This window comes from Leuresthes tenuis, unplaced genomic scaffold, assembly GCF_036924035.1.
Source record: "Leuresthes tenuis unplaced genomic scaffold, fLeuTen1.0.hap1 SCAF_18, whole genome shotgun sequence".
NCBI classification, from domain to species: domain Eukaryota; kingdom Metazoa; phylum Chordata; class Actinopteri; order Atheriniformes; family Atherinopsidae; genus Leuresthes; species Leuresthes tenuis.
The window spans coordinates 25,551,817-25,578,451 of record NW_027325372.1 but is presented as its reverse complement, the minus strand read 5'-3'; the positions used below and the strand labels follow the sequence as shown (position 1 = coordinate 25,578,451).

Genomic DNA, 26,635 nt, shown 5'->3' with positions numbered 1-26,635 from the left:
CCTGTGGAATGTATTTTGCACATATTTGACCTGCTAGACAAAACTTTATTCATTTATTTATTCTAAAAATTTTTTTTTAATAATTAGTAAAACCATATGCTGTAAAAACCTGGTTCATTATTGCTTCCATCCCTCCTGTTGAGACATGACATGGTCCGTGGCTCAATACTGCAGCATATTTAAACAAATTCTTTGGCAGTATGGTTTTCCTTCCGGTCATTCATACGAGTCTATTGTAGATGGCAATTGAATAACATCTAATAATGCTAAAATATTTGTAGTTTATACATTTAGCTGTGGATGTCAACATACCTGTTTTTCCAATGCTGTGTTAACACATGTACAGTTGAGAAGGCATACTGACTGTCAGTGTAAACGTTAACAACCTTTTTGTTATTTAATTTACAAGCTTCAGTTAAAGCTACCAATTCGACTGCTTGAACAGAGTAATTTTTTGGTAGTGGTTGTTTTAAGAAAACTTCAGTTTCTGTTACTACTGCAAATCCTGTAGCATTTGTGCCATCAGGATTTTTTTCCTTGATCTGTTGAATAAATATAGTTATTTCTGCATTTTCATAACGTATATCAGTTAAGTCTGGCCTGGGTAAAACACTGATGGTTATTTCTGACATGCAATCATGAGGCTTTCCATCTGTGGGGTAGGTAGCAGTGTGGATGGATTAAGTGTAGCAGATCTCTCGACAACAAGGTGTGGCTGTGAAAGAAGAACTGTTATGTAGGAGAGATGTCTGGTAAAGATATTTTGTTAAGTAACCATATCACAGCCACTGCATGAGGTACCTTAAGTGTTAATGGGTGAAATAACACCATTATTGTTGATGCCTGCACTGCCAATGGCTTCTGGCCATTGATTCAAAAGTACGATCTCGTCCCTTTTTCCCCCTTTCAGTGGACACTGGCCCCTAATTACCGCAATTCAGCAGGGGGTCTTTCATTAGGAGTACTGGACTCCCCCTTGCACGGTTTCAGCTCCGACCCTGGACAGCGGAAAAAAACGTTGAGATCTGGTTTGAGGACCCAATTGTTGAGAAAAGTCTCTCAATGAGACTCAGAGTTGCTGGAGTCAGTTAATGCAAGTTCAAGAATGTGTGTGTGTATGGGTGTATGTGTGCGAACGTGTGTGAGTTTGTGTGTGTGAGAGTTTAAAGAACCTGTTATCTACAGGCAGGCCTTAACTAGTATGGCACGGGTCCAGCCTGTCTCATCTTTTTTGGAAGGTCCAGCGCTCGGCCGTAACCCTTCTGTCTGTTTGGACTCTCACATACGTTCGGTTAATCATAGAAAAACGAGAACAAAACTTTTTAGCCCCTTAAATTCATAAAACAGACATGGTGCAGTTATTTCCATTCTAGAAAATAAGAGTAATCACCACCATTCCTATAAATTCTGGATATTCTAACAATCTGAATCTTTTTTAAATGTTCGATGAAGCCCTTTGCTGTTCTGTTTAGAGACTCAGCTGATCATAAACCAAGTTTTGCTCTTGAACCAAGCTTCTAAACTCTTCACCTTTTTCATTTCTCAGTTAGTATTCACTTTAAAACTGATTAAAAGAAAAATTAAATGAATGCCTATCAACAAATGTGGGATCTAAACTCTAGTGCTTCCTCTAAAATAATTTCCTTTCTCAATTCAGAAATGTGTGTGTGTAAGTCACAACACCCGTGACACCAAAACGGCTTTCTTTTCTCTCTTTTCTCTACACTCTGCACTGTGAGCACACACAACAAATCAGAAAGGCTTTTTTCTCTCTTTTCTACATTATGGACTGTGGGGACACAAAACCGCTCTCTCTTTTTTTTTTTTTTATTGTGTGCCAGGGCGTTGTCTCACGTATTAGATTATGCTTAAGATACGAATGGGTTTATCAGTCACATCAGAATCCATACATACTGATCCTCCCGTAATAAAATGGTCGGATCTTATCAAACACACTTTGTTTCTTGTGACAAGTCAGCGAAACAGCGTATACACGTCAAGACACTGAATCAAGTTTGCCACAAGAACTCATAAGTTTGGCAGTATTGCTCTGCCGTCAGCAATCATACACCCATTTTATTTTCATGAGACATGTGCAGGCACCTGTTCATCTACTGTTCTATCACTATGAATTAGTTTATCTATTATCAATAAGGATACTTCTACAACTACTATCAAAGTATGTCCGGACTTCTTATGTTGTCAGTTGCTATATATGAATAAGTGGGTTGCTACTGAAAAGCATTAAGCATGTCACACAGCCCAAACATATAACATTTCAGGACACACCACACAGTTAACAACCACAGTGAAGCGTGTCAAAGCCCAAACATGTAACATTCAACAGGACACTTACACAACACATTCAAATCAAACAGTCAGACAACATACAAGAACCTATACCCCAGCCGGCATTGCTCCCTGCCTATTTTCCTACAACTCACTATGTGTGCGCACACCTTTATTCACAAACTCTTCAACTTATACTCTTTTACCGAAGCTGCTACAGCTCGATTGGCCAAATACCCTTAGATCCTATTTCGGTGAATTTGACATCTGCCTTGCATGTAACAGATTAGCGGTTTAGCAGTTTTAATTTAGTTTGAGTGAAGGAATTCATTTTATAGCAAAATCCGAAATCGTGAAGAACTCATGGAAGTAAGCTTATTCTCGGATTCCTGAATCTTTAGATTTGCTCTTTCTTTTACTGCAAAGTACAACATTGAGCAGCACTAATGAGTTGTTTCTATTTTTGGCAGGCTTTACCTTTGCGGATGAAGCCCTTTCTGTCTGTGCAAAAGAAATCTTGTTACTGTGCAGAGTGACTTCTCTGAGTAGAGTCGCCTTACTTGTTGCGACTGTGCCGATGTTCGAAGCTGGAGTGCAAAGTTGTTGCTTGAATGGTGCTCGCTGGAGCGTGCGGTAGTGTAAAGTTATACCATTTAAAAGGGCTGAAGAGTGCTCAGTGCAGCGGGTGGGCGGAGGTGCAAAGTGACACTATGGCCATAAAAAGAACACCGCTACAAGTGCGCATTGTGCCAGGAAGGGCCCTCGGACATGAACCAGTGGACAGTTATCGCTTCTCGGCCTTTTGGCTAAGATCAAGTGTAGTATCTGTTCTTATCAGTTTAATGTCTGAGCTTGCTCCGTTCACTCCAAGCATCGACCCGGTACTGGAGTGCCGCTGGGAACGGTGCGCTCTCCTCTGCTCTTGTGAAAAAGCAAACAGCGGTGCAGGATGGAAGTTTCAGGGAGCCCAAGATGAAACTTTCTTTTAATCTGCTGAGAAAAGAGAGTGAATGCGAAGCAGACTTTAACACGGCTCTGGGAGCGAGCCGAGTGCGGGCTAACCGTGAGAATTGCTTGAAAGAAACGCGACACCGAATGAGCGGTCAGAACAAAGCCTCAATACGGTGTTCCCGTGTTGTTTGTGGCTGCCTTGTCTTTTGCACAGAGTAAAAGACAAGGCAGCCATCGAATAGGGCCCGATTGTTCCTACTTGGTCAGCCGAGGAGCAAGGGGGGGGAGCAAGCGTCTCAACCAAGCAAAGCTCACCATGGGGAAGGTGGCTATGCCAACTAGCCTGATGCCCTGCTCCCGCAGTGATGGATAATCGTACTCTGGTTTATCTTCATAATGTACAAGTCTTTCGCCTTTTACTAAAGACTTCCGTGGAGAGCAGCACTAATGAATTGTTTCTATTTTTGGCAGTCTTTACCTTTGCGGGTGAAGCCCTTTCTGTCCGTGCAAAAGAAATCTTGTTACTGTGCAGAGTGACTTCTCTGAGTAGAGTCGCCTTACTTGTTGCGACTGTGCCGATGTTGCTTGAATGGTGCTCGCTGGAGCGTGCGGTAGTGTAAAGTTATACCATTTAAAAGGGTTGAAGAGTGCTCAGTGCAGCGGGTGGGTGGAGGTGCAAAGTGACACTATGGCCATAAAAAGAACACCGCTACAAGTGCGCATTGTGCCAGGAAGGGCCCTCGGACGTGAACCAGTGGACAGTTATCGCTTCTCGGCCTTTTGGCTAAGATCAAGTGTAGTATCTGTTCTTATCAGTTTAATGTCTGATATGTCCTCTATGCGAGGACTACATATTAAATGGATTTTTATCAATAGGAGTTGAAAAAGGAGCTTGCTCCGTTCACTCCAAGCATCGCCCCGGAACTGCAGTGCCGCTGGGAACGGTGCGCTCTCCTCTGCTCTTGTGAAAAAGCAAACAGAGGTGCAGGATGGAAGTTTCAGGGAGCCCAAGATGAAACTTTCTTTTAGTCTGCTGAGAAAAGAGAGTGAATAAGAAGTAGACTTTAACACGGTTCTGGGAGCGAGCCGAATGCGGGCTAACCAGGAGAATTGCTTGAAAGAAACGCGACACCGAATGAGCGGTCAGAACAAAGCCTCAATACGGTGTTCCTGTGGTGTTTTTATAGAATGCGGTGAAAATAAAGGTGTGAATGCCCCATAGAAAACTAAAAGGTGGAGAGGAAGTGTTCGACTGCAAGAAGGTGTGAATGTCCGGCTATATTTGGTGAAAAGCAGGTGAAGCAAGGTCTGAATGCCCAACCTTACATCATCAAAAGCGAGATCAGAGGTTTTTGAATGCAAGAAGGCCATAGTTTGCCAAAAGCGGGTAAGGTGCGAATGACCGACTAAATATCATAAAAGTATGGTGGAGAGGAAGCTGTGAATGGCCGACCATAGTTTGCAAAAAGCGGGTGAGAAAAGGTGCGAATGTCCAACCATACATGATCAAAACAGGGAGCGGAGGTGTTTGGCTGCGACAAGGTGTGAATGTCCACCCATAATTAATGAAAAGCGGGCAACAAGTAGGTTCGAATGCCCAACCATACATCAACAAAAGCAGGAGTGGATGTGTTTGGCTACAAGAAGGTTTGAATGTCCGAGCATAGTTTGTAAAAAGCGGGTAAGAAAAGGTGCGAATGCCCGAACATACACCATCAAAAGAGGGAGCGGAGGTGTTACGCTGAAAGACGGTGTGAATGTCAGACCATAGTTGGTAAAAAGCGGGTAACAAAAGGTTCGAATGCCCGAATATATACCATCAAAAGCGGAAGCGGAGGTGTTCGGCTGCAAGAAGGTGTGAACGTCCGACCAAAGTTTGTAAAAAGCAGTTAAGAAAAGGTTCGAATATCCAACCAAACATAATCAAAAGTGGGAGCAGAGCTTTTTGACTGCAAGTAGGTGTGAATGTCCACCCATAATTCCTGAAAAATGGGTAAGAAAAGGTGCGAATGCCCAACCATACATCATCAAAAGAAGAAGTGGATGTGTTCTGCTACAAGAAGGTTTGAATGTCCGACCATAGTTTTTAAAAAGTGGGTAAGAAAAAGTTCGAATGCCCGAACATACACCATCAAAAGAGGGAGCGGAGGTGTTCCGCTCTAAGATGCTGCGAATGTCCGACCATAGTTGGTAAAAAGCGGGTAAGAAAACGTTAAAAAACCCGACTGTACACAATCAATAGCGGGAGCGGAGTTGTTCGGCTACAAGAAGGTGTGAAAGTCCGACCATGGTTTGTAAAACGCGGGTAAGACAAGGTGCGAATCCCCGACAATGTATGATCAAAAGAGGGAGCGGAGTTGTTCGGCTGCAAGGTCTAAATTTCCAACCATAATTTGTAAACACCGTTGAAGAAAAGCCTTGAAAGCCCGACTATACACCATCAAAAGCGGGAGCGGAGGTGTTCAGCTGCAAGAAGGTCTGAATGTCCACCAATAATTACTGAAAAATGGGTAAGAAAAGGTGTGAATGCCCAACTATACATCATCAAAAGCAGAAGTGGATGTGTTCGGCCACAAGAAGGTTTGAATATCCGACCATAGTTTGTAAAAGGCGGGTAAGAAAAGGTTCGAATGCCCGAACATACACAATCAAAAGAGGGAGCGGAGGTGTTTCGCTGCAAGAAGGTGTGAATGTCCGAGCATAGTTTGTAAAAAGTGGGTAAGAAAATGTTCGAATGCCAGAACATACACCATCAAAAGAGGGAGCGGAGGTGTTCCGCTGTAAGAAGGTGTGAATGTCCGACCATAGTTGGTAAAAAGCGGGTAAGAAAAGGTTAAAAAACCCGACTCTACACAACCAATAGCGGGAGCGGAGTTGTTCGGCTAAAAGAAGTTGTGAAAGTCCGACCATGGCTTGTAAAAAGCGGGTAAGAAAAGGTTCGAATGCCAAAATATACACCATCAAAAGCGGAAGCCGAGGTGTTCGGCTGCAAGTAGGTGTGAATGTCAGATCATAATTTGCAAAAAGCTGATGAGAAAGGTGTGAATGACCAACAATAATTGCTGAAAAATGTGTTAGAAAAGGTAAGAATGCCGGACCATTCATCATCAAAAGCGGGAGAAGAGGTGTTCGGCTGCAAGAAGCTGTGAATGTCCAGCCATAATTACTCAAAACAGGTAAGAAAAGGTAGTATTGCCAGACCATAAATGATCAAAACAGGGAGCGGAGGTGTTCCGCTGTAAGAAGGTGTGAATGTCCGACCATAATTGGTAAAAAGCGGGTAAGATAAGGTTAAAATACCCGACTGTACACAATCAATAGCGGGAGCGGAGTTGTTTGGCTGCAAGAAGGTCTAAATGTCCAACCATAATTTGTAAAAACCGGGGAAGAAAAGGCTCGAAAGCCCGACTATACACCATCAAAAGCGGGAGCAGAGGTGTTCAGCTGCAAGAAGGTCTAAATGTCCATCAATAATTGCTAGAAAACATGAAAGAAAATTTTCGAATATCAAACTGCACATGATCATAAGCGGGAGAGGAGGTGTTCAGCTGCAAGAAGGTGTGAATGTCTACCCATAATTCCTCAAAAATGGGTAAAAAAAAGGTGCGAATGCCCAACCATACAACATCAAAAGCAGGTGTGAATGTCAGATCATAATTTGCAAAAACCTGATGAGAAATGGTGAGAATGCCCGACTATACACCATCAAATGCGGGCGCGGAGGTGTTCGGCTGTGAGTAGGTGTGAATGTCCGACCATACTTGCTGAAAAATATGACAAAGCAGTTTTCACTTGGTTTGAGTGAAGGAATTCATTTTATATCAAAATCCGAAATTGTGTAGAACTGGTGAAAAGAAGCTTATTCTCGGATTACTAAAGGTTTAGTGTTGTTCTTTGGTATACTGCAAAGTAATACTTTCTTTTTTGTTGAAACCTATTCAGACATGGATAAATATTAAGGACAAAGCAGTTTTAACTTGATTTGAGTGAAGGAATTCATTTTATATCAAAATCCGGAATTGTGTAGAACTCGTCAATCGACGCTTATTCTCGGAATCCTGAAAAGATTTAGAGTTGTTCTTTCCTATCCTGCAAAGTACTACGTTCTTTTTTTGTTTAAAGCTATTTAGACATGGATAAATATGACGGACAAAGCAGTTTTAACTTGGTTTGAGTGAAGGAATTCATTTTATATCAAAATCCGAAATTGTGTAGAACTCGTGAAAATAAGATTATTCTCGGATTCCTAAAGGTTTAGTGTTGTTCTTTCCTATCCTGCAAAGTACAACGTTCTTTTTTTCTTTAAAGCTATTATGACATGGATAAATATGAAGGACAAAGCAGTTTTAACTTGGTTTGAGTGAAGGAATTCATTTTATATCAAAATCCAGAGTTGTGCATTATGGCAGCAGAATTGTAGTCTGAATACCTTTTATGCCAAACAGATTTGCCTTGCCAAGGGAAGTTTTATAAATGTTTATTGTTTATGTTTAAAATATATAAACTAGCAGAATAATTAATTCATCCGCCTGGTCCCTCCCACCCCGGAGAGGGCAGCCAGAGACTGGCTGCAATAGGCATCCCCGCAACCTGGGACCCAACACAGGGCAGGAGGGCCTTATGTCCACCAGGCTCAGGGCCTGCAGTCACCATATTCCGGGAGCTACTGTACCCACAGAAGGAACTGCTTTGTCCTTCATATTTATCCATGTCTGAATAGCTTTAAACAAAAAAAAGAACGTTGTACTTTGCAGGATAGGAAAGAACAACTCTAAACCTTTTCAGGAATCCGAGAATAAGCGTCGATTGACGAGTTCTACACAATTTCGGATTTTGATATACAATTGAATTCCTTCACTCAAACCAAGTTAAAACTGCTTTGTCCTTGATATTTATCCATGTCTGATCCATGTTGAAAAATAGAAAGTATTACTTTGCAGTATACCAAAGAACAACACTAAACTTTTAGGAATCCGAGAATAAACTTATTTCGGATTTTGATATAAAATGAATTCCTTCACTCAAACCAAGTGAAAACTGCTTTGTCATATTTTTCAGCAAGTATGGTCGGACATTCACACCTACTCACAGCCGAACACCTCCGCTCCCGCATTTGATGGTGTATAGTCGGGCATTCTCATCATTTCTCATCAGGTTTTTGCAAATTATGATCTGACATTCACACCGGCTTTTGATGATGTATGGTTGGGCATTCGCACCTTTTTTACCCATTTTTCAGGAATTATGGGTGGACATTCACACCTTCTTGCAGCTGAACACCTCCTCTCCCACTTATGATCATGTGCGGTTGGATATTCGAACATTTTTTTTCATGTTTTCTAGCAATTATTGATGGACATTCAGACCTTCTTGCAGCTGAACACCTCTGCTCCCGCTTTTGATGGTGTATAGTCGGGCTTTCGAGCCTTTTCTTCCCTGGTTTTTACAAATTATGGTTCGACGTTCAGATTTTCTTGCAGCCGAAAACCTCCGCTCCCTCTTTTGATCATACATTGTCGGGCATTCGCACCTTTTCTTAACCGCTTTTTACAAAACATAGTCGGACTTTCACACCTTCTTGTAGCCGAACACGTCCCTTCCCGCTATTGATTGTGTACAGTCGGGTATTTTAACCTTATCTCACTCGCTTTTTACCAATTATGGTCGGACATTCACACCGTCTTACAGCGGAACACCTCCGCTCCCTCTTTTGATAGTGTATGTTCGGGCATTCGAACTTTTTCTTACCCACTTTTTACAAACTATAGTCGGACATTCAAACCTTCTTGTAGGAGAACACATCCACTTCTTCTTTTGATGATGTATGGTTGGGCATTCGCACCTTTTCTTACCCATTTTTCAGGAATTATGGGTGGACATTCACACCTACTTGCAGTCAAACAGCTCTGCTCCCACTTTTGATTATGTTTGGTTGGATATTCGAAACTTTTCTTAACTGCTTTTTACAAACTTTGGTCGGACGTTCACACCTTCTTGCAGCCGAACACCTCTGCTTCCGCTTTTGATGGTATATATTCGGGCATTCGAACCTTTTCTTACCCGCTTTTTACCAACTATGGTCGGACATTCGCACCATCTTACAGCGGAACACCTCCGCTCCCTCTTTTGATGGTGTATGTTCGGGCATTCGCACCTTTTCTTACCCGCTTTTTACAAACTATGGTCGGACATTCAAACCTTCTTGTAGCCGAAAACCTCCACTCCCTCTTTTGATCATACATTGTCGGGCATTCGCACCTTTTCTTACCCGCTTTTTACAAACTATGCTCGGACATTCAAACCTTCTTGTAGCCAAACACATCCACTCCTGCTTTTGTTGATGTATGGTTGGGCATTCGAACCTACTTGTTGCCCGCTTTTCATTAATTATGGGTGGACATTCACACCTTGTCGCAGCCAAACACCTCTGCTCCCTGTTTTGATCATGTATGGTTGGACATTCGCACCTTTTCTCACCCGCTTTTTGCAAACTATGGTCGGCCATTCACAGCTTCCTCTCCACCATACTTGTATGGTGGGATATTCACACCCACTTGCATCCGAAGACCTCCGCCCCCACTTTTGTTGATATATAGTTGGTCATTCACACCTTACCCGTTTTCTTGCAGCCAAACACCTCTGATCTCGCTTTTGATGATGTAAGATTGGGCATTAAGACCTTGCTTTTCCTGCTTTTCACCAACTATAGAGGGACATTCACACCTTCTTGCAGCCGAACACTTCCGCTCCACCTTTTAGGTTTCTATCACACCTTTTTTTTCACCGCATTTTATAGATTATGGTTGGAAATTCTAAACCACTCATCCAAAGACCTCTCCTCCCACTTTTGTTAATAAATTTGAACTTTACTCAGACATTCACACCTACTTGCAGCCGAACACCACCTCTCTAGCTTTTGATGATGTATGGTCCGGCATTCTTACCGTTTCTAACACATTTTTCAGCAATTATGGTAGGACATTCACACCTTCTTGCAGCTGAACACATCCACTCCTGCTTTTGATGATGTATGGTTGGGCAATCGAACCTACTTGTTGCCCGCTTTTCATTAATTATGGGTGGACATTCACACCTTGTCGCAGCCAAACACCTCCACTCCCAGGTTTGATCATGTATGGTTGGACATTCGCACCTTTTCTCACCCGCTTTTTGCAAACTATGGTCGGCCATTCACAGCTTCCTCTCCACCATACTTGTATGGTGGGATATTCACACCCACTTGCATCCGAAGACCTCCGCCCCCACTTTTGTTGATATTTATTCGGTCATTCGCACCTTACCCGCTTTTGGCAAACTATGGCCTTCTTGCAGCCAAAAACCTCTGATCTCGCTTTTGATGATGTAAGGTTGGGCATTCAGACCTTGCTTCACCTGCTTTTCACCAAATATAGTCGGACATTCACACCTTCTTGCAGTCGAACACTTCCTCTCCACCTTTTAGTTTTCTATGGGGCATTCACACCTTTATTTTCACCGCATTTTATAAAAACACCACAGGAACACCGTATTGAGGCTTTGTTCTGACCGCTCATTCGGTGTCGCGTTTCTTTCAAGCAATTCTCCTGGTTAGCCCGCATTCGGCTCGCTCCCAGAACCGTGTTAAAGTCTACTTCTTATTCACTCTCTTTTCTCAGCAGACTAAAAGAAAGTTTCATCTTGGGCTCCCTGAAACTTCCATCCTGCACCTCTGTTTGCTTTTTCACAAGAGCAGAGGAGAGCGCACCGTTCCCAGCGGCACTGCAGTACCGGGTCGATGCTTGGAGTGAACGGAGCAAGCTCCTTTTTCAACTCCTATTGATAAAAATCCATTTAATATGTAGTCCTCGCATAGAGGACATATCAGACATTAAACTGATAAGAACAGATACTACACTTGATCTTAGCCAAAAGGCCGAGAAGCGATAACTGTCCACTGGTTCACGTCCGAGGGCCCTTCCTGGCACAATGCGCACTTGTAGCGGTGTTCTTTTTATGGCCATAGTGTCACTTTGCACCTCCACCCACCCGCTGCACTGAGCACTCTTCAACCCTTTTAAATGGTATAACTTTACACTACCGCACGCTCCAGCGAGCACCATTCAAGCAACATCGGCACAGTCGCAACAAGTAAGGCGACTCTACTCAGAGAAGTCACTCTGCACAGTAACAAGATTTCTTTTGCACGGACAGAAAGGGCTTCACCCGCAAAGGTAAAGACTGCCAAAAATAGAAACAATTCATTAGTGCTGCTCTCCACGGAAGTCTTTAGTAAAAGGCGAAAGACTTGTACATTATGAAGATAAACCAGAGTACGATTATCCATCACTGCGGGAGCAGGGCATCAGGCTCGTTGGCATAGCCACCTTCCCCATGGTGAGCTTTGCTTGGTTGAGACGCTTGCTCCCCCCCCTTGCTCCTCGGCTGACCAAGTAGGAACAATCGGGCCCTATTCGATGGCTGCCTTGTCTTTTACTCTGTGCAAAAGACAAGGCAGCCACAAACAACACGGGAACACCGTATTGAGGCTTTGTTCTGACCGCTCATTCGGTGTCGCGTTTCTTTCAAGCAATTCTCACGGTTAGCCCGCACTCGGCTCGCTCCCAGAGCCGTGTTAAAGTCTGCTTCGCATTCACTCTCTTTTCTCAGCAGATTAAAAGAAAGTTTCATCTTGGGCTCCCTGAAACTTCCATCCTGCACCGCTGTTTGCTTTTTTACAAGAGCAGAGGAGAGCGCACCGTTCCCAGCGGCACTGCAGTACCGGGTCGATGCTTGGAGTGAACGGAGCAAGCTCAGACATTAAACTGATAAGAACAGATACTACACTTGATCTTAGCCAAAACGCCGAGAAGCGATAACTGTCCACTGGTTCACGTCCGAGGGCCCTTCCTGGCACAATGCGCACTTGTAGCGGTGTTCTTTTTATGGCCATAGTGTCACTTTGCACATCCGCCCACCCGCTGCACTGAGCACTCTTCAGCCCTTTTAAATGGTATAACTTTACACTACCGCACGCTCCAGCGAGCACCATTCAAGCAACAACTTTGCACTCCAGCTTCGAACATCGGCACAGTCGCAACAAGTAAGGCGACTCTACTCAGAGAAGTCACTCTGCACAGTAACAAGATTTCTTTTGCACAGACAGAAAGGGCTTCATCCGCAAAGGTAAAGCCTGCCAAAAATAGAAACAACTCATTAGTGCTGCTCAATGTTGTACTTTGCAGTAAAAGAAAGAGCAAATCTAAAGATTCAGGAATCCGAGAATAAGCTTACTTCCATGAGTTCTTCACGATTTCGGATTTTGCTATAAAATGAATTCCTTCACTCAAACTAAATTAAAACTGCTAAACCGCTAATCTGTTACATGCAAGGCAGATGTCAAATTCACCGAAATAGGATCTAAGGGTATTTGGCCAATCGAGCTGTAGCAGCTTCGGTAAAAGAGTATAAGTTGAAGAGTTTGTCAATAAAGGTGTGCGCACACATAGTGAGTTGTAGGAAAATAGGCAGGGAGCAATGCCGGCTGGGGTATAGGTTCTTGTATGTTGTCTGACTGTTTGATTTGAATGTGTTGTGTAAGTGTCCTGTTGAATGTTACATGTTTGGGCTTTGACATGCTTCACTGTGGTTGTTAACTGTGTGGTGTGTCCTGAAATGTTATATGTTTGGGCTGTGTGACATGCTTAATGCTTTTCAGTAGCAACCCACTTATTCATATATAGCAACTGACAACATAAGAAGTCCGGACATACTTTGATAGTAGTTGTAGAAGTATCCTTATTGATAATAGATAAACTAATTCATAGTGATAGAACAGTAGATGAACAGGTGCCTGCACATGTCTCATGAAAATAAAATGGGTGTATGATTGCTGACGGCAGAGCAATACTGCCAAACTTATGAGTTCTTGTGGCAAACTTGATTCAGTGTCTTGACGTGTATACGCTGTTTCGCTGACTTGTCACAAGAAACAAAGTGTGTTTGATAAGATCCGACCATTTTATTACGGGAGGATCAGTATGTATGGATTCTGATGTGACTGATAAACCCATTCGTATCTTAAGCATAATCTAATACGTGAGACAACGCCCTGGCACACAATCAAAAAAAAAAAAAAGAGAGAGCGGTTTTGTGTCCCCACAGTCCATAATGTAGAAAAGAGAGAAAAAAGCCTTTCTGATTTGTTGTGTGTGCTCACAGTGCAGAGTGTAGAGAAAAGAGAGAAAAGAAAGCCGTTTTGGTGTCACGGGTGTTGTGACTTACACACACACATTTCTGAATTGAGAAAGGAAATTATTTTAGAGGAAGCACTAGAGTTTAGATCCCACATTTGTTGATAGGCATTCATTTAATTTTTCTTTTAATCGGTTTTAAAGTGAATACTAACTGAGAAATGAAAAAGGTGAAGAGTTTAGAAGCTTGGTTCAAGAGCAAAACTTGGTTTATGATCAGCTGAGTCTCTAAACAGAACAGCAAAGGGCTTCATCGAACATTTAAAAAAGATTCAGATTGTTAGAATATCCAGAATTTATAAGAATGGTGGTGATTACTCTTATTTTCTAGAATGGAAATAACTGCACCATGTCTGTTTTATGAATTTAAGGGGCTAAAAAGTTTTGTTCTCGTTTTTCTATGATTAACCGAATGTATGTGAGAGTCCAAACAGACAGAAGGGTTACGGCCGAGCGCTGGACCTTCCAAAAAAGATGAGACAGGCTGGACCCGTGCCATACTAGTTAAGACCTGCCTGTGGATAACAGGTTCTTTAAACTCTCACACACACAAACTCACACACGTTCGCACACATACACCCATACACACACACATTCTTGAACTTGCATTAACTGACTCCAGCAACTCTGAGTCTCATTGAGAGACTTTTCTCAACAATTGGGTCCTCAAACCAGATCTCAACGTTTTTTCCGCTGTCCAGGGTCGGAGCTGAAACCGTGCACGGGGGAGTCCAGTACTCCTAATGAAAGACCCCCTGCTGAATTGCGGTAATTAGGGGCCAGTGTCCACTGAAAGGGGGAAAAAGGGACGAGATCGTACTTTTGAATCAATGGCCAGAAGCCATTGGCAGTGCAGGCATCAACAATAATGGTGTTATTTCACCCATTAACACTTAAGGTACCTCATGCAGTGGCTGTGATATGGTTACTTAACAAAATATCTTTACCAGACATCTCTCCTACATAACAGTTCTTCTTTCACAGCCACACCTTGTTGTCGAGAGATGTGCTACACTTAATCCATCCACACTGCTACCTACCCCACAGATGGAAAGCCTCATGATTGCATGTCAGAAATAACCATCAGTGTTTTACCCAGGCCAGACTTAACTGATATACGTTATGAAAATGCAGAAATAACTATATTTATTCAACAGATCAAGGAAAAAAACCCTGATGGCACAAATGCTACAGGATTTGCAGTAGTAACAGAAACTGAAGTTTTCTTAAAACAACCACTACCAAAAAATTACTCTGTTCAAGCAGTCGAATTGGTAGCTTTAACTGAAGCTTGTAAATTAAATAACAAAAAGGTTGTTAACGTTTACACTGACAGTCAGTATGCCTTCTCAACTGTACATGTGTTAACACAGCATTGGAAAAACAGGTATGTTGACATCCACAGCTAAATGTATAAACTACAAATATTTTAGCATTATTAGATGTTATTCAATTGCCATCTACAATAGACTCGTATGAATGACCGGAAGGAAAACCATACTGCCAAAGAATTTGTTTAAATATGCTGCAGTATTGAGCCACGGACCATGTCATGTCTCAACAGGAGGGATGGAAGCAATAATGAACAAGGTTTTTACAGCATATGGTTTTACTAATTATTGAATTTTTTTTTTTAGAATAAATAAATTAATAAAGTTTTGTCTAGCAGGTCAAATATGTGCAAAATACATTCCACAGGGCAATCTAAGACCAAAACGAAGATAATTCCCTAAGCCAGTGTATCTTTTTCAACATATTTGTTTGGATTTCATTATTTCATTATTGTGTAGATTTCATTGAACTAAATAAATGTTAAGGGAAATGATTCTGCTCAGTGACAACAGAGGTTTTTACCAAATGGTCTGAAATATTTCCATGTGCACAAGCAGATGCACTCTCAGTAGCAAAATCACGCGTAAAATAACTCATTTCTAGATTTGAAATTCCTGAAAAGATCTTCAGTGATAATTTGACACACTTTGTAAACAATGTCATCTCACTGATGGCAAAGAACTTAAAATAGACCTTAGAAACCACTGTGATATAGAAGGTTTCGCTAACACATTGGAATTGTTTTACTATTTACATATGCATGTGCAGTGAAGAATTGCTTGCTGCTGATAAATGCAAAGAAGAACAGCTTACACATAAATGCTCACATATAGGCTGCTGAATGCAATGAAGACCTGCTTATACAGTAAAGTTCAATGTCAATGTGTAATATTCAATTAGGATTTGCAAAACAGTGAAGTTAAACAATGAATGGGTCCATAGTCGGTATGAGAAGACTACAGGAAAATTTACCTGGGTGTACGTTCAAACAGAGATGAGAAAATTGCGATAAATTATTGTTTGTTTGTTTGTTAGTATGTATATGAATGTTATGTGTATAAACTGTGTTGAGTTGTAGTTACTCAGTAGTGTCTCAGTGAAACAACCGACGGGGGAAGCCTTGCGGTGACAACAAAAGCAGTGTTTTACTGATCAGTCAAGTTGCTCCAGTGTACTCCATACAAACTGGTTGGCTACTGAAGGGATAGAAAATGGGGAATACTTGTTTTAAAGCAAACAAGGAATTAGATGGGAAAAATACATGTTTTAACGGGACCCAGACAATATTAAATACTCAGACAGATGGGAGAAGAAGTGTAGTTTTGTAGGAAATCACAAAATTATTACATAAAATTAGTGAAATCAATTGAAGAATGCCTTTCTGAAGAGCTGTTTACCACAGATGAGCAGCTTTGCGACCAAGCACATTGTAGATCGCTTTACTGCCAAAATGATCTAGTTTAATGGATTGGTTTAGACATGCATAACAGCATTTTAAGAACAAAGAGAGAAACAAAAAGGGACAACGCTTCATGGTGGAAGGTGATGTATAAATAACTGTGTATATGATGAAGGAGAGACCATTTGAGCAGCACAGCCATTTCGCAGCACAGGGACAGCAGTCCAAGTTAAAGGATCTCCCACGTGGTATCACCTGTCACACTGTGTCAAGGCATCAAAAGAAGAAAAAATCACCAAACTCAAGGACAAAGAGACGAAGACTCCGGTGAACGAAGAGAGAGGACTTACAAACCAGAAATACAAAAGGATGCTCGATATCAAGATCCAGAAGAAGAGGCTAACAATGCCACGAACACTTACGATGCTGGGAATGATGCCAGCAATGAACAGAGAAGAAGATTCAGTGTCATCAATCTGCAACACGTGCCTCTAATGAGGGGGTGAATATAGAATCCTCAACGATTACAACGTCTCTGGGAACTGTGACAACAACAAGGTTTAAACCATTTTGATATATATTGTAACCTATTGGCTAAGGAATAGTGCTGAAAATGAAGTAAATCTAATCCACCACTGTCCTTGGTCTTCTGTAGGGTTTTTAAACTGATACGTGGTGGTTTGTTTTTCCACAGAAATTTGGAGATGCATGAATCTAGTGACTTAAACCAAGTAGCAGATGGTTTTATGGGGATCATTGAGAACAAATAGTTAACTTTTGGTCGTATCATCATTTTAATGGTTGTAACTCTCCCCATAAGTGATATAGGTAAGGACTTCCAACGAGAGAGATCGTCCTCTACTCTCTTTAATAATTGCACATAATTTAGCTTTGTTAGCTCTGAGAGCCTGGAGGAAATGTTTATGCCTAAATATCTAATATTTCCTGACTGTAAAGTGATCGCAGGTATATTCTGGACCCTACAGTTAATGGGCAGAACTGTGGTCTTAGACCAGTTGATAGAGTAGTCAGAAAGTGCCGAGAATTTATTTATGAGTGTGATCGTGTGAGTGAGAGACGTCTCTGAGTTCTGAAGGAAAAATAACACATCATCAGCATAAAGACTTATTTTATGCTCAATATTTTGGGGTTGGATGCCTTTAATATTTCTATCTTGTCTGATAGCAGCTGCTAAAGGTTTGATGAAAATAGCAAAAAGTGAGGGAGAAAGTGAGCAACCCTGTCTTGTACCTCTCTGCAGACTGAAGCTTGGAGAAATTTGTCCTGACACTTGCATTTGGGGAGCTATATAATATCCTTATCCAGTTGATGAAGTGTGACCCAAACCCGAATTTGTTTTATGCTGCGAATAAAAATTTCCAGTTCACTCCATTAAATGCTATTTCTGCATCTAGAGAGTCGATTGTGGTTTCCAAGTTGTTGATGGTAGAATAGTCTATGAGATTAATGATCCGGTTTGTGAACGAACTGTTGTGCCTACTGCTCTTCAGCCTGTCAAATGAAATGTAGAATTTAAAACGTGACAAATGAACGAAGACCCAAGGAGTTGAGTCGTAAACTAATCAATACTGTTTCCTGTGCGAGGACCCGTCAGTCGAGGAGTTGAGTCATGAACGAATCAATACTGTTTCCTGTCCTGCTGACTGAGCTTATGAAGCTGCCGCCTGCCATGTGGTGAGGAAGGGTACTGCATGAAAATGAACGAATCACTCACTGAGACAACTCGTTACTCCCGAGTCATATAAAAAATTTGTTCATATCGAACGAATCGCTCACGAACGACACATCACTATCTATTTGACGAGTTATGCATGAATTCGGATTTTGCAATAAAATTAATTCCTTCTCTCAAACCAAGTTCAAACTGCTTTGTCCTTCATATTTATCTACTTCTAATCTAGTTTCAACAATAAACAACCCCACATCATATTTGCTCTTCGCCCAAAGATCATTGGGCACTTCAGCCAACATGGGTATCGAAGACAAATCTTTTTCAGATAAAAAACATGCTTCAAAATGTGATTCTGTGGTAGGAATTAATTCCACAGTTCTTTGACAATGCATTGTACTCAAAAATGTTTTTTTGTATGCTGACAATCGTTCAGAAAACATCAAATTTGGATCAGCAGGTGAAACGGTCCAATCTGTTTCTTTCTGACATGTAGCAACAAACTCTCCCACACCTTGTCAATGCCAGTGTGTAGGTTTGGCCAAGGAAATGTGAGGGCGAGTACCACAAACATTAAAAAAATCGAAGTGCTCTGGAGTGAGCGACACAGCCAATAAAGTAGGCGCACATATTTTTTCACTTCTTCTCATAGTCATTGTCAGGCCCCAAAGAAATGTGTGATGTGCAGTGCAAATCAGCAGGTTGCATGAAATCAGAAAGGGGTGAAACTAACGCTTTTGCTTCTTCCACTAGTTGTTGTGAAAAAGGAGAGCTGGGAAGTTTCCACTCATAAGCATATGTAAGTGCAGATGAATCAAACTGCACTGCTGTGAAAACTTTGTCAGGCTGTAACATAACGTTAACACCCTCTGGTGTAGAAGTTAAAATAATGCCTAATTTACACATGAGATCACAGCCCATCAGGTTAATGGGACACAACTCTGATAACAAAAATGAGTGTTTGAAGGAGAGCCCATCGGGAGTGACACACGCAATGGGCGATGTCATTTTCTCCTTCACAACCTGGCCTGATGCAGACATAGAGTAAACGTGGTTTCCACTTAACTTTGGAGGACAATCAAACTCCCCTGACGTCACTACTGATGAACATAAGTTCCTATATTCTGAGAGAAATATCTTTGCTCTAGGACGGAAATAGCATGCAAAACTTTACTACGTGAATCACAGTCGGCAAGCGTTTCTTCACTACACAGAGCAGGAAAAATGTGTGAGTGTGTTTGTGCTATCACCCATTAGTGGAGGCTCCGCTGCCGCGTGACGTCCAGAACCTGCCTCCCACCCTCAGTCAGCCTTTTGCCCAATTTCATCACTTTTCAGCTGTGGACACAGCCACAGTAAAAACAAATATTCGGATCATAGCTCTGGCGTGGCCCATTTCGACCTATTCTCCCACACGTCCACGTCTTCGACTTCGGCCTCGTCCTCTGTTTACACCAACTGCGTAATACATGGTCATGGCTGCCAAATGCAGCTCCTTTTCACACTTGTCCTATATCTTACGCATCTCAACTTGGTTATGAGCATGGCAAACATATCGGCGAACGTCAGCCAAACGAGGACCCTCACACCATCCCACGTAAATGTTCTTTACTTCAGTGGCGACATCTGGCATGAGGCCTTTAATTATTGCATTGCATGCAATACTCTCCCATGGTCCTGATTCATTACCCAAATCCCTTGGTCTCTGATGACCGCTGTGCTTGCTGACTTCCTCAAGGATGCGGTGTACAAAATCATCAGTCCCTTCACCGGGTTACTGTTTGCAGGTGTAAATGTGGGACATATTGATTTTGGTTGGAAATTGAGTGGTGATGGCTTGACACAGTCTTTGGATGGCTGCTTCATATTGAGCGTTATCATTATGTCCTCGTTCACTGTTGGTAGGTCGCAAATCCAGTTGTAGCATACTGGCCTCTATTTTGCAGAGGTCGGTCAGTTTGAACTTTTTTGCCAATATGCGACGCAATTCAACCCCGGTCGGGCAGAATTGTGCGCAGAAATCTCGCAACTCGTCAGCAAAATGGGGTCCAGAAATCTCTGGATCTGGTAAGCATTGTTATGCTTCCATGATGTCAGTCTCAGTCCAGGGTCAATATACCAGTAATGGTCCAGTGGGAACTGCAACTTTAACCATAGGCATGGTTTGAATCTGGTTTTGTTTTTTCTCACGTTTAGATCTCTGAAGTCCAGATTGTGGGTAAAGGATTTTTGTCACTTGCGTTAAAAGTTCTTGGGCAGGTACGCTGGAGAACCAAACGTCTTCCTTTTCCTCATCATCAGACCTATGTAACTGATGTTGTGAGGATGATGGAATTTCTTCCCGAGGGAGGATGGAAGAAGTCCCTTCTTCCCGAGAGCCAGAGGCTTGTGGCAGGGCTGGCTGTTGTTGTTGCAGGCGTCGTGGAGGGCAGGAGTCCAGGTCTGGATCCGGCACAGCGAGAGCGCTCAGGGTGGGGTAAAGAGGTGCAGAAGGAGAAAAGGTGTTATCAGTGGAATATGGTGTTGGTTTAAAAGAAGATTCAGTCTTAATCAGAGCTGAATTATCTTTTCGTCCACATACTAAATTATTATCATCATTCCGTCATGGCATTTGTTTAACATTTTCCTTTCTTTCTCTTAATACACTTTATTTTTTCCAACATTCTATACCTTTCTTACTTCTTATTTAAACTTAACTTTCTTTTTTTTGCTTCATCTCTTTCTCATATTTGCAAAACTTTTCTTCTAATTTTCTTATTTCTAACATACTAAAAGAACCTTCAGGTGGAAAACCTCTGGACTATATTTCTTTTTCATTTCAACATGCTTAGGTCCCCCGGTAGGGTCAAAAGTCTGAGACCTACTGTTTCCCATTCTCAGACTTGGAATGGGGAAATACATTCCTTCACTCAAAGGACGTCTCCAATGAGGACCTTAATCTGTACTCATACTTCTTCGGAGTACTTCACACTTCTTCGGACTGCTTCAAAAGTTTCACTTACCCATGAAATCTCTGTCTCACTAATGACACAACCGGGAAACCCTCTTTTATTCAAATAAAAACTAAAAAGCAGTCCTATCGTCTCAGACTATCATATTTAAAAAATGATCCCAGCGCTGGTATTCAGGAAAAGGACCTGCCAGTCCTCTCTCTCAGAAAAGGCCTTGGAGGTATGAGGCTGGAACAGCTACTTCAGTCCAGGCTGGCCATGCACTGCGGTCCGGTCCAGAGACACCAGTCGAGGGATCCTGTTCGTGACGCCAAAATTGTGGACATTGAAGGGCTTGTTGAAGGTGTGAATGTCCGACCATAGTTGGTAAAAAGCGAGTAAGAAAAGGTTAAAATACCCGACTCTACACAATCAATAGCGGGAGCGGAGTTGTTCGGCTAAAAGAAGGTGTGAAAGTCCGACCATGGTTTGTAAAAAGCGGGTAAGAAAAGGTTCGAATGCCAAAATATACACCATCAAAAGCGGAAGCCGAGGTGTTCGGCTGCAAGTAGGTGTGAATGTCAGATCATAAATTGCAAAAAGCTGATGAGAAAGGTGTGAATGACCGACAATAATTGCTGAAAAATGTGTTAGAAAAGGTAAGAATGCCGGACCATTCATCATCAAAAGCGGGAGAAGAGGTGTTCCGCTGTAAGATGGTGCGAATGTCCGACCATAGTTGGTAAAAAGCGGGTAAGAAAAGGTTCGAATGCCCGAATATATACCATCAAAAGCGGAAGCGGAGGTGTTCGGCTGCAAGAAGCTGTGAACGTCCGACCAAAGTTTGTAAAAAGCAGGTAAGAAAAGGTGCGAATGCCCGAACATACACCATCAAAAGAGGGAGCTGAGGTGTTCCGCTGTAAGATGGTGCGAATGTCCGACCATAGTTGGTAAAAAGCGGGTAAGAAAAGGTTCGAATGCCCGAATATATACCATCAAAAGCGGAAGCGGAGGTGTTCGGCTGCAAGAAGGTGTGAATGTCCGACCAAAGTTTATAAAAAGCAGTTAAGAAAAGGTTCGAATATCAAACCAAACATAATCAAAAGTGGGAGCAGAGCTGTTCGACTGCAAGTAGGTGTGAATGTCCACCCATAATTCCTGAAAAATGGGTAAAAAAGGTGCGAATGCCCAACCATACATCATCAAAAGATGAAGTGGATGTGTTCTGCTACAAGAAGGTTTGAATGTCCGACCATAGTTTGTAAAAAGTGGGTAAGAAAAAGTTTGAATGCCCGAACATACACCATCAAAAGAGGGAGCGGAGGTGTTCCGCTGTAAGACGGTGTGAATGTCCGACCATAATTGGTAAAAAGCGGGTAAGAAAAGGTTAAAATACCCGACTGTACACAATCAATAGCGGGAGCGGAGTTGTTCGGCTACAAGAAGGTGTGAAAGTCCGACCATGGTTTGTAAAAGGCGGGTAAGACAAGGTGCGAATGCCCGACAATGTATGATCAAAAGAGGGAGCGGAGGTGTTCAGCTGCAAGGTCTGAATTTCCAACCATAATTTGTAAACACCGTTGAAGAAAAGCCTCGAAAGCCCGACTATACACCATCAAAAGCGGGAGCAGAGGTGTTCAGCTGCAAGAAGGTCTGAATGTCCACCAATAATTACTGAAAAATGGGTAAGAAAAGGTGTGAATGCCCAACTATACATCATCAAAAGCAGAAGTGGATTTGTTCGGCCACAAGAAAGTTTGAATGTCCGACCATAGTTTGTAAAAGGCGGGTAAGAAAAGGTTCGAATGCCCGAACATACACAATCAAAAGAGGGAGCGGAGGTGTTTCGCTGCAAGAAGGTGTGAATGTCCGAGCATAGTTTGTAAAAAGTGGGTAAGAAAAGGTTCGAAAACCAAAATATACACCATCAAAAACGGAAGCCGAGGTGTTCGGCTGCAAGTAGGTGTGAATGTCAGATCATAACTGCAAAAAGCTGATGAGAAAGGTTTGAATGACCAACAATGATTGCTGAAAAATGTGTTAGAAAAGGTAAGAATGCCGGACTATTCATCATCAAAAGCGGAGAAGAGGTGTTTGGCTGCAAGAAGCTGTGAATGTCAGGCCATAATTACTCAAAAATGGGTAAGAAAAGGTAGTATTGCCAGACCATAAATGATCAAAACAGGGAGCGGAGGTGTTCCGCTGTAAGAAGGTGTGAATGTCCGACCATAATTGGTAAAAAGCGGGTAAGAAAAGGTTAAAATACCCGACTGTACACAATCAATAGCGGGAGCGGAGTTGTTTGGCTACTAAAAGGTGTGAAAGTCCGACCATACATCATCAAAAGCAGGACTGGATGTGTTCGGCTACAAGAAGGTTTGAATGTCCGACCATAGTTTGTAAAAAGCGGGTAAGAAAAGGTTCGAATGCCCAAACATACACCATCAAAAGAGGGAGCGGAGGTTTTCCGCCATAAGGTGTCAATATCCGACCGTAGTTGGTAAAAAGTGGGTAAGAAAAGGTTAAAATACCCGACTGTACACAATCAATAGCGGGAGCGAATGTGTTCGGCTACAAGAAGGTGTGAAAGTCAGTCCATGTTTTGTAAAAAGCGGGTAAGAAAAGGTGCGAATGCCCGACAATGTATGATCAAAAGAGGGAGCGGAGGTTTTCGGCTGCAAGAAGGTCTGAATGTCCAAACATTATTTGTAAAAAACGGGGAAGAAAAGGCTCGAAAGCCCGACTATACACCATCAAAAGCGGGAGCAGAGGGGTTCAGCTGCAAGAAGGTCTGAATGTTCATCAATGATTGCTAGAACACATGAAAGAAAATTTTCGAATATCAAACCGCACATGATCATAAGTGGGAGCGGAGGTGTTTAGCTGCAAGAAGGTGTGAATGTCCACCCATAATTCCTCAAAAATGGGTAAAAAAAAAGGTGCGAATGCCCAACCATACATCATCAAAAGCAGGACTGGATGTGTTCGGCTACAAGAAGGTTTGAATGTGCGAGCATAGTTTGTAAAAAGCGGGTAAGAAAAGGTTCGAATGCCCGAACATACACCTTCAAAAGAGGGAGCGGAGGTGTTCCGCCATAAGAAGGTGTGAATGTCCGACCGTAGTTGGTAAAAAGCGGGTAAGAAAAGGTTCAAATGGCCGACTGTACACAATCAATAGCGGGAAGGGATGTGTTCGGCTACAAGAAGGTGTGAAAGTCCGACCATGTTTTGTAAAAAGCGTTTAAGAAAAGGTGCGAATGCCCGACAATGTATAATCAAAAGAGGGAGCGGAGGTTTTCGGCTGCAAGAAGGTGTGAATGTCCAACCATAATTTGTAAAAACCGGGGAAGAAAAGGCTCGGAAGCCCGACTATACACCATCAAAAGCGGGAGCAGAGGTGTTCAGCTGCAAGATGGTCTCAATGTCCATCAATAATTGCTAAAAAACATGAAAGAAAATTTTCGAATATCAAACCGCACATGATCATATGCGGGAGAGGAGGTGTTCAGCTGCAAGACGGTGTGAATGTCCACCCATATTTCCTGAAAAATGGGTAAAAAAAGGTGCGAATGCCCAACCATACATCATCAAAAGCAGGTGTGAATGTCAGATCATAATTTGCAAAAACCTGATGAGAAATGGTGAGAATGCCCGACTATACACCATCAAATGCGGGAGCGGAGGTGTTCGGTTGTGAGTAGGTGTGAATGTCCAACCATACTTGCTGAAAAATATGACAAAGCAGTTTTCACTTGGTTCTAGTGAAGGAATTCATTTTATATCAAAATCCGAAATTGTGTAGAACTCGTGGAAATAAGTTTATTCTCGGATTCCTAAAGGTTTAGTGTTTGTTCTTTGGTATACTGCAAAGTAATACTTTCTATTTTGTTGAAACCGATTCAGACATGGATAAATATGAAGGACAAAGCAGTTTTAACTTGGTTTGAGTGAAGGAATTCATTTTATATCAAAATCCGAAATTGTGTAGAACTCGTCAATCGACGCTTATTCTCGGATTCCTGAAAAGGTTTAGAGTTGTTCTTTCCTATCCTGCAAAGTACAACGTTCTTTTTTTGTTTAAAGCTATTTAGACATGGATAAATATGAAGGACAAAGCAGTTCCTTCTGTGGGTACAGTAGCTCCCGGAATATGGTGACTGCAGGCCCTGAGCCTGGTGGACATAAGGCCCTCCTGCCCTGTGTTGGGTCCCAGGTTGCGGGGATGCCTATTGCAGCCAGTCTCTGGCTGCCCTCTCCGGGGTGGGAGGGACCAGGCGGATGAATTAATTATTCTGCTAGTTTATATATTTTAAACATAAACAATAAACATTTATAAAACTTCCCTTGGCAAGGCAAATCTATTTGGCATAAAAGGTATTCAGACTACAATTCTGCTGCCATAATGCACAACTCTGGATTTTGATATAAAATGAATTCCTTCACTCAAACCAAGTTAAAACTGCTTTGTCCTTCATATTTATCCATGTCATAATAGCTATAAACAAAAAAGAACGTTGTACTTTGCAGGATAGGAAAGAACAACTCTAAACCTTTTCAGGAATCCGAGAATAAGCGTCGATTGACGAGTTCTACACAATTTCGGATTTTGATATAAAATGAATTCCTTCACTCAAACCAAGTTAAAACTGCTTTGTCCTTCATATTTACCCATGTCTAAATAGCTTTAAACAAAAAAGAACGTAGTACTTTGCAGGATAGGAAAGAACAACACTAGTTTTTTTCAGGAATCCGAGAATAAGCTTCTTTTCACGAGTTCTACACAATTTCGGATTTTGATATAAAATGAATTCCTTCACTCAAACCAAGTTAAAACTGCTTTGTCCTTCATATTTATCCATGTCTGAATAGCTTTCAACAAAAAAGAAAGTATTACTTTGCAGTATACCAAAGAACAACACTAAACCTTTAGGAATCCGAGAATAAGCTTCTTGTCACCAGTTCTACACAATTTCGGATTTTGATATAAAATTAATTTCTTCACTCAAACCAAGTTAAAACTGCTTTGTCCTTCATATTTACCCATGTCTAAATAGCTTTAAACAAAAAAGAACGTAGTACTTTGCAGGATAGGAAAGAACAACACTAATTTTTTTCAGGAATCCGAGAATAAGCTTCTTTTCACGAGTTCTACACAATTCCGGATTTTGATATAAAATGAATTCCTTCACTCAAACCAAGTTAAAACTGCTTTGTCCTTAATATTTATCCATGTCTGAATAGGTTTCAACAAAAAAAGAAAGTATTACTTTGCAGTGTACCAAAGAACAACACTAAACCTTTAGTAATCGGGGAATAAGCTTCTTTTCACCAGTTCTACACAATTTCGGATTTTGATATAAAATGAATTCCTTTACTCAAACCAAGTTAAAACTGCTTTGTCCTTCATATTTATCCATGTCTTAATGGGTTTCAACAAAATAGAAAGTATTACTTTGCAGTATACCAAAGAACAACACTAAACCTTTAGGAATCCGAGAATAAGCTTCTTTTCACGAGTTCTACACAATTTCGGATTTTGATATAAAATGAATTCCTTCACTCAAACCAAGTTAAAACTGCTTTTTCCTTCATATTTATCCATGTCTGAGTCGGTTTCAACAAAATAGAAAGTATTACTTTGCAGTATACCAAAGAACAACACTAAACCTTTAGGAATCCGAGAATAAACTTATTTCCACGAGTTCTACACAATTTCGGATTTTGATATAAAATGAATTCCTTCACTCAAACCAAGTGAAAACTGCTTTGTCATATTTTTCAGCAAGTATGGTTGGACATTCACACCTACTCACAC

At 41.7% G+C, this 26,635-nt stretch overlaps 4 non-coding genes and 2 pseudogenes across 4 annotated transcripts; 3 read left to right on the top strand and 3 right to left on the bottom strand.

Moving 5' to 3' along the window:
• Nucleotides 1–3,075: 3,075 nt before the first annotated feature.
• On the top strand, nucleotides 3,076–3,204 carry LOC140276258 (U2 spliceosomal RNA; annotated as a pseudogene).
• Nucleotides 3,205–3,615: 411 nt separating this feature from the next.
• LOC140275847 (U5 spliceosomal RNA) lies at nucleotides 3,616–3,729 on the top strand. Its single transcript, XR_011908557.1, has one exon. It is a non-coding gene; the product is annotated as a U5 spliceosomal RNA (small nuclear RNA).
• Nucleotides 3,730–4,004: 275 nt separating this feature from the next.
• On the top strand, nucleotides 4,005–4,195 carry LOC140276247 (U2 spliceosomal RNA). The gene has a single exon (XR_011908885.1). It is a non-coding gene; the product is annotated as a U2 spliceosomal RNA (small nuclear RNA).
• Nucleotides 4,196–10,973: 6,778 nt separating this feature from the next.
• Nucleotides 10,974–11,164, bottom strand: LOC140275928 (U2 spliceosomal RNA). The gene has a single exon (XR_011908629.1). It is a non-coding gene; the product is annotated as a U2 spliceosomal RNA (small nuclear RNA).
• Nucleotides 11,165–11,439: 275 nt separating this feature from the next.
• On the bottom strand, nucleotides 11,440–11,553 carry LOC140275846 (U5 spliceosomal RNA). Its single transcript, XR_011908556.1, has one exon. It is a non-coding gene; the product is annotated as a U5 spliceosomal RNA (small nuclear RNA).
• Nucleotides 11,554–11,964: 411 nt separating this feature from the next.
• On the bottom strand, nucleotides 11,965–12,093 carry LOC140276267 (U2 spliceosomal RNA; annotated as a pseudogene).
• Between the last annotated feature and the right edge of the window lie 14,542 nt (nucleotides 12,094–26,635).